Genomic DNA, 7,128 nt, shown 5'->3' with positions numbered 1-7,128 from the left:
CTACACATATCCCATAATAATGTGGTTCTCTGTGGTGCTTCATGAACTTGTTGGCTCTTAATTTGACACTTAGCATTTTGCCCTAGATGTTTCTGAGCTTTTCTCAGTTGCTAACTGTTCAAAGAAAGAATAAATTTGTAATTATTCTTAGCTCTCTACCTTAAATGCAATATTGTATCCTCCCCAAGAATGGCATGGGCTAAAAATTGAGCTCAGAATGTATTCTGTAGCAAAATTCTGGAAAACTGACAAAAAATAAATAAAATTGCAGAACTACACACAAGTAATTAAAATCATGTGAGATTTATGTATTCAGAACTGCGAATGCCTTTTAAACATACTAAAACATAAGTGGGTTAAATTTGTCACCTTCCATTTTAGTTTAAAAGATGTAGGAGAACATGAAGCTGAAGATTTTCTAAAAGAAGTAGTGATTTGAGCATGTTGGGGGTGGTGGTGGAATTGCTTGTAGTTTTATTCATTTAGGCATATCTTAACACTCCTCCTTTTCTTCCTTCTTGGAGGGCAATGAGAGAACCCAGATGCCAAGCTGTGGAACATGTTCTTCTGACACTAGCATCTGGCTCCTTGGCAGAATCCTCCAACTGTCATGCTGACAGCTTTCCTGTTGTGTCCTCGTATATTTTTATATAAGAAAATTACAGATGGGTTCTCTTCTCAAACTAATACACTATTCTGTTGACCCTTGTCATGCAGAAATGTGTTGGTTTTATCTGTTTGTGAATGAGACCTTGGCCAAATATACTTCAAAAAGGATACTTCTCCGTTCGTCTCTGAATTTGTCTGCAAGCTGTCTGGGAAGATGCCAGAATCCTATTACACACCCTTTTTGTGCCTTTAAGCAGTAAGTCCTTCATTCTCTGCTGTGCAAATAGATTGCACTTTTTGCAGCAAGCACACTTGTAAAATACAAGCATATTTATTTAATAGTTTCAGTGAAAAAAAAAAAAAAAAGAAAAATTCCTCCCTTAAAAGGGGTAGAAATGTGGTTTGGTTTGCTACTCTTTTTTTTTTTTTTTTAACCTTTTTTTCTTTTTTTTTCACTAGAGGTTTTTGTTTGTTTATTTTTCATTTGACATTACCTAGTATGCTTCTGCCTTGCAGGATTTTTTTCTCCCCAGAGTTTTGCCAGAGACATCCAATCCAGAAGGCCTTATAATGGTGCAAAAGTAGCACACTGCCTTAATTTTTTTTAAAAATATAATGATTTATTTTTTTAAAAACCCACAAAGGTTTCATGCATTAACGTCCTTCAAAACCTCCTGGTACTTTCTAAATGGAGTTTTCATAGCCTTGCATTTCATTTAGACACATCTAATTTATGTAGATCATCATGAGTAGTCCCAGTGACTTTACAGTGAAGCACAATTGTGCTTCAATTTAAGGCTGTGCTCAGAGGAAGCCTGATGGGTTCTTGACTTCAGGCTTGACAAAGCCCTTATCATCAGGATGACAATAGGGAATACTAAAAGTTCATACGTCACTTCTTGCACTCCTCACTCATATAGGCCGTTCCCTATCACTGTCATGTATTGTCTCTTCCAAAAAAATTCAAAGACCCCCTTTTCCCTCACATATCTCAGGTCTCCTTTAAGTACATCACTTTGCTAGCATGAATAAGATCAAACACAGATAAGAAAATATTGCAAACACACAAACAAAAAAATTATCTGGTGCCCTGTTCAGTAGAGACTTCAGCTCCATGGGTGTTGTCCATGGAGCCTCTTTGGGGCTCTTAAAAGTTGGCACCCACTGAGAATATTTAGCCATGATTCGTGAGCTCACTCAGACTCTGACCTTCCATCTCATCTCTGCCTCCTCCTCAGCTCAAGCAGCAGAAACCCAGATCCGAATGGCTCCCTGATGGTGATATGGAAGATCGCCAGCACTGATGAAGCCAGGTGGATTCCACTGAGCGTGTTCTCTGTGTCCACGTCAGGGGAACATCCTTAGAGTTTGACTGCTGTAAGCTTCTCCTCATTTATTCTCCTAGCAACAGATATTAACACTTGATCAACTCTGGTTTCTTGTTTGGTGCTTTTGCAATAAACAATGCCACAATGAGTAATTTCGTTGTTCTCCCACCTTGATTGTTCGGTTTGTGTAGCTATTCCAAGAAAAAAAAAATCTGAGTCAGCGTTAAAGGAATAAGAGGTAAGTTTCTACAGGTTTCTTATTCCTATTATCATAGCAAAGAATCTTTATAAATTTCCAACAAATTGAAGTACACAGAAGCAAACAGGTATGTGCATGACTGTTATGTTAACTGATATATTGTCCCATATCATTTTCTCATCTCCAACATTGTCATAAATGATATAAATGACATTAGAAGTATTCAGGAAAGATCATAAATATCAAGAATGAATTTCTACATTAAGCATTAACTTTGATGGGGCCAGGATTTCACTCCAGTTTCCCAGTCATACAGTGCAAGTTATTTCCTGCTGTTTTCTTGTTTCTGTTTCAAACATTCTGATTCAACATTGGGTTAATCATCTACTAAATACTGTCTCCAGGTGGTTTGGGTTTACTGTTGTTATCTCCATGGCCCCAAGGGACTATACCTTCCAAAGACCTGAGGGGAGCCCAAGCCCACTGCTATTATGCAAGAAATAGAGACAGAAACAAACTACATCAGCAACTGTATCAGCATGCTTTGGTTTATACCACATTCTGATTTGAACATACGTGCTTTTTGAAGCACTTAGCATACGCCCTGAAGTCTCCAGTTGCTCTAGATTGCGCAAGCAGGTAAAAATTATATTTGTTAAAGAGGCGCAGAGAATGAGAAAAACAATGTACCTTGAACTACGGGGTGGGGTGCAATTAAGAGAAACATAGTAGGCTAAGTCTTATATTCTGTATTTAGCCAAATACTGTTGTGTCCAGTGTGTACCTTCATCCCATATTCACATCTAGTTTGAATGAGGATTATCACACGTCTGATGCTTTTTGGAATGGGGTTTGGTTCTTCCTTTAGCCATGGATGCTGTAGGCAAACCACTTACTTTACCTTATCTCCTTCCTGCGAAACAGTGATAGTGTTTTCCTCTGTTACAGAGGAATTTGGAAGGTAGATTTATCAGTGGATGTGAGATAATTAACTACTACAATAATAAAGGCCATAATCAAAGCTTAAGATTTTAGAAAGACAATATGAGATACACAGGAAGGTTAGTTTATAGATTGAGGAGCTGGATTCAGGGCTTGAGAATACTGAGCATCGTTATCAGGCATGGAATTATTTTGATTCAAAGGGGCAATTATGTTGTTAAAGATAAGTGGAAAAACTAAATAGAAGAGTATAAAATTCTTGAGATGAACAAAGAGTTTACCATCTCTTTAAGATGTTTGTTCATCTTCAAAATATCACTTATTTTTACAGAACTGTCAGAAGAATAAGGAACTGCCAAAAGATGAGACTGTCACAAATGTTTTCATGGTTGGTCTTAAGAATGATCCCATTTAAGGTATTCATCAGTGATATAGGAGATATAAGAGTAAGAAGTACTGTGTATCTGTGAGGTTAACAGGTAACAAAATTGGAAACTTCACCTTAACAAAGGACTGAATCATCAGAAAATGGGAAGAAGATGATTTTGTTGATGCAAGTGATGAGATGCAATTCAATAGCACAACTTGTAAAGCTAGGGATTTAAGGACAAGCAACTAGGTTTTTTTTTCTTCTATATTTGCTATTTATTTATCAGTTGAAGACAGTGGAAAAAAAATACAGACATGCTGGTTTTCCTGGATGATTACTAACTGTTGCTATGCAGAACTCTGAAAGTCTATTGGAGTTGTAAAATGTATTATAATAATTTTAATGTTATTTCATTGTTCAAGGTATCGACAAGGTCTCAGTTTATATAATGTTCTGGTCACTTGTGTTCATGAAAGATGACCTTAAAATGGAAGCAGAAAAAGACTACTAGTGTTATATGAATGGAGAACTAATCTGATGAAGATATTAAATGAGATGGTTTGCTAAACCTAGACAAACAAAGGTTGAGAAAATTGGGATGGTGCTTTAGAAGTATATTCAGGTATTCAAATATTCAGTATATTCAAAGAACAGCTATTTAATTAAAAAGGTTATAGTGGAACAAAAACAATGGTTCTAAAACTATCATGAATAAATATAGAGTGGATATTAACAAAAGGTTTCTAATTACTTTTGTAGGTAGGTTTATTTGTTTGTTTTGTTGTTTGTTTTGGGTTTTTTTTTTTCTTATAATAGCCATGTAAAGAACAAAAATTCCTTGAATATAGTAACTTATGGAAGAGTTTGTGTCCTTAAGTAGATTAATTTCTGGAAGAGGGAAACTGCAATACAAGTTTTTAGATATCCAGTGCAGTGTTGTAACCAAGGGAGACCAACGTAAGACTGAACTACAATTTGTATGAAACCTCCTCATATTGCAGACATAGTGTATTTTAGAGTTTCTACTGCTATCTCACAGGGATCAGGAAGTAAGTTTCTTGGTTCCTCTCTTCCCAGACAGAACTTGTTCCACCATCCTCTCCCCACGCACAGTCAGGTTGGCAGCAGTATGTGGCTTGTTTTTTGCCTTTCTCTGAGGCTTAGGTAAGATTTGCTTGCTAGGATTACTGGGGTGATTTATTAAACCTCAGCAATCTGCTATTGGAGAGAGGCTCTCCTGTACTTTTCTTGCAGGACTTCACAACTCTGTAAGGTGTTTCTCAGTTGCGCGTATGTTAGAGGATGCGAGGAAGCTTTTGGTGGCTCAGGGAGGCTGGTGGCATGTGGCACAGAGATAACATGAAAAGTTTCACATGAAGCCTTGTCTGTGTGGTTTTGTCTAACAGCACTGGACTTCTACAAACTGATGATACTTCAGGTTTCCCGTGCAAATGTCTATGGTGCTGCACTTGGGCTCATACCAGTAGTGACCTGCTGCTTTGAAGATTTCTTCAGAATTTTTACATCAACATATCAACAATATGCAGGTACTTCTCTGGACACATTCAACCCAGCTGTGATAATATAGGACATGTACTGCTGGAAATAAAAGAAAGAGGGACTTTTAAAAGTCTTAGTTATTTTATTATGAACTTTTTCCTTCAATTTTTAAAATGAAATTGTACGGTGCCTTTATATATTTATTTTTTTTTTTATTTTTTTATTTTTTTTTTCCCCTTTTGGTAATGAAAACCAAAGCTAAACTGATTGGGGTTTCACACATGTTGGAAAAACCACTAAAGATGTATGCAAATGTTTCACGGTATTTTTTTTCTGTCTCTGATTTCCAAAATAATTTTTACCCGAAGACAGTTAGACTTTCACAACTCGGAACTGGCCATTCTCAGAACGAATCATTTGTAAATTAGTGGTTTTACAATGGATCTGAGAAAAGTCTAAGTTTCAAACTGAATTTTGGCTTCTCACAGACTCAAAAGGAGATAGGTGAACTATGAGAAACACGTCTGCCGCACAGATTCACTCATTTTCATGTAGACTGAAACCAGCAAATTTTGCGTATCAATGGTATATATGAATGGAGAACTAATCTGATGAAGATATTAAATGAGATGGTTTGCTAAACCTAGACAAACAAAGGTTGAGAAAATTGGGATGGTGCTTTAGAAGTATATTCAGGTATTCAAATATTCAGTATATTCAAAGAACAGCTATTTAATTAAAAAGGTTATAGTGGAACAAAAACAATGGTTCTAAAACTATCATGAATAAATATAGAGTGGATATTAACAAAAGGTTTCTAATTACTTTTGTAGGTAGGTTTATTTGTTTGTTTTGTTGTTTGTTTTGGGTTTTTTTTTTTCTTATAATAGCCATGTAAAGAACAAAAATTCCTTGAATATAGTAACTTATGGAAGAGTTTGTGTCCTTAAGTAGATTAATTTCTGGAAGAGGGAAACTGCAATACAAGTTTTTAGATATCCAGTGCAGTGTTGTAACCAAGGGAGACCAACGTAAGACTGAACTACAATTTGTATGAAACCTCCTCATATTGCAGACATAGTGTATTTTAGAGTTTCTACTGCTATCTCACAGGGATCAGGAAGTAAGTTTCTTGGTTCCTCTCTTCCCAGACAGAACTTGTTCCACCATCCTCTCCCCACGCACAGTCAGGTTGGCAGCAGTATGTGGCTTGTTTTTTGCCTTTCTCTGAGGCTTAGGTAAGATTTGCTTGCTAGGATTACTGGGGTGATTTATTAAACCTCAGCAATCTGCTATTGGAGAGAGGCTCTCCTGTACTTTTCTTGCAGGACTTCACAACTCTGTAAGGTGTTTCTCAGTTGCGCGTATGTTAGAGGATGCGAGGAAGCTTTTGGTGGCTCAGGGAGGCTGGTGGCATGTGGCACAGAGATAACATGAAAAGTTTCACATGAAGCCTTGTCTGTGTGGTTTTGTCTAACAGCACTGGACTTCTACAAACTGATGATACTTCAGGTTTCCCGTGCAAATGTCTATGGTGCTGCACTTGGGCTCATACCAGTAGTGACCTGCTGCTTTGAAGATTTCTTCAGAATTTTTACATCAACATATCAACAATATGCAGGTACTTCTCTGGACACATTCAACCCAGCTGTGATAATATAGGACATGTACTGCTGGAAATAAAAGAAAGAGGGACTTTTAAAAGTCTTAGTTATTTTATTATGAACTTTTTCCTTCAATTTTTAAAATGAAATTGTACGGTGCCTTTATATATATATTTTTTTTTTTATTTTTTTATTTTTTTTTTCCCCTTTTGGTAATGAAAACCAAAGCTAAACTGATTGGGGTTTCACACATGTTGGAAAAACCACTAAAGATGTATGCAAATGTTTCACGGTATTTTTTTTCTGTCTCTGATTTCCAAAATAATTTTTACCCGAAGACAGTTAGACTTTCACAACTCGGAACTGGCCATTCTCAGAACGAATCATTTGTAAATTAGTGGTTTTACAATGGATCTGAGAAAAGTCTAAGTTTCAAACTGAATTTTGGCTTCTCACAGACTCAAAAGGAGATAGGTGAACTATGAGAAACACGTCTGCCGCACAGATTCACTCATTTTCATGTAGACTGAAACCAGCAAATTTTGCGTATCAATGGTATAAACTCATTATGATCTG

Source organism: Chaetura pelagica, unplaced genomic scaffold, assembly GCF_000747805.2.
Source record: "Chaetura pelagica isolate M959 unplaced genomic scaffold, ChaPel_1.0 scaffold10, whole genome shotgun sequence".
Classification (NCBI taxonomy): Eukaryota; Metazoa; Chordata; class Aves; order Apodiformes; family Apodidae; genus Chaetura; species Chaetura pelagica.
This window is presented reverse-complemented; position numbering follows the sequence as displayed.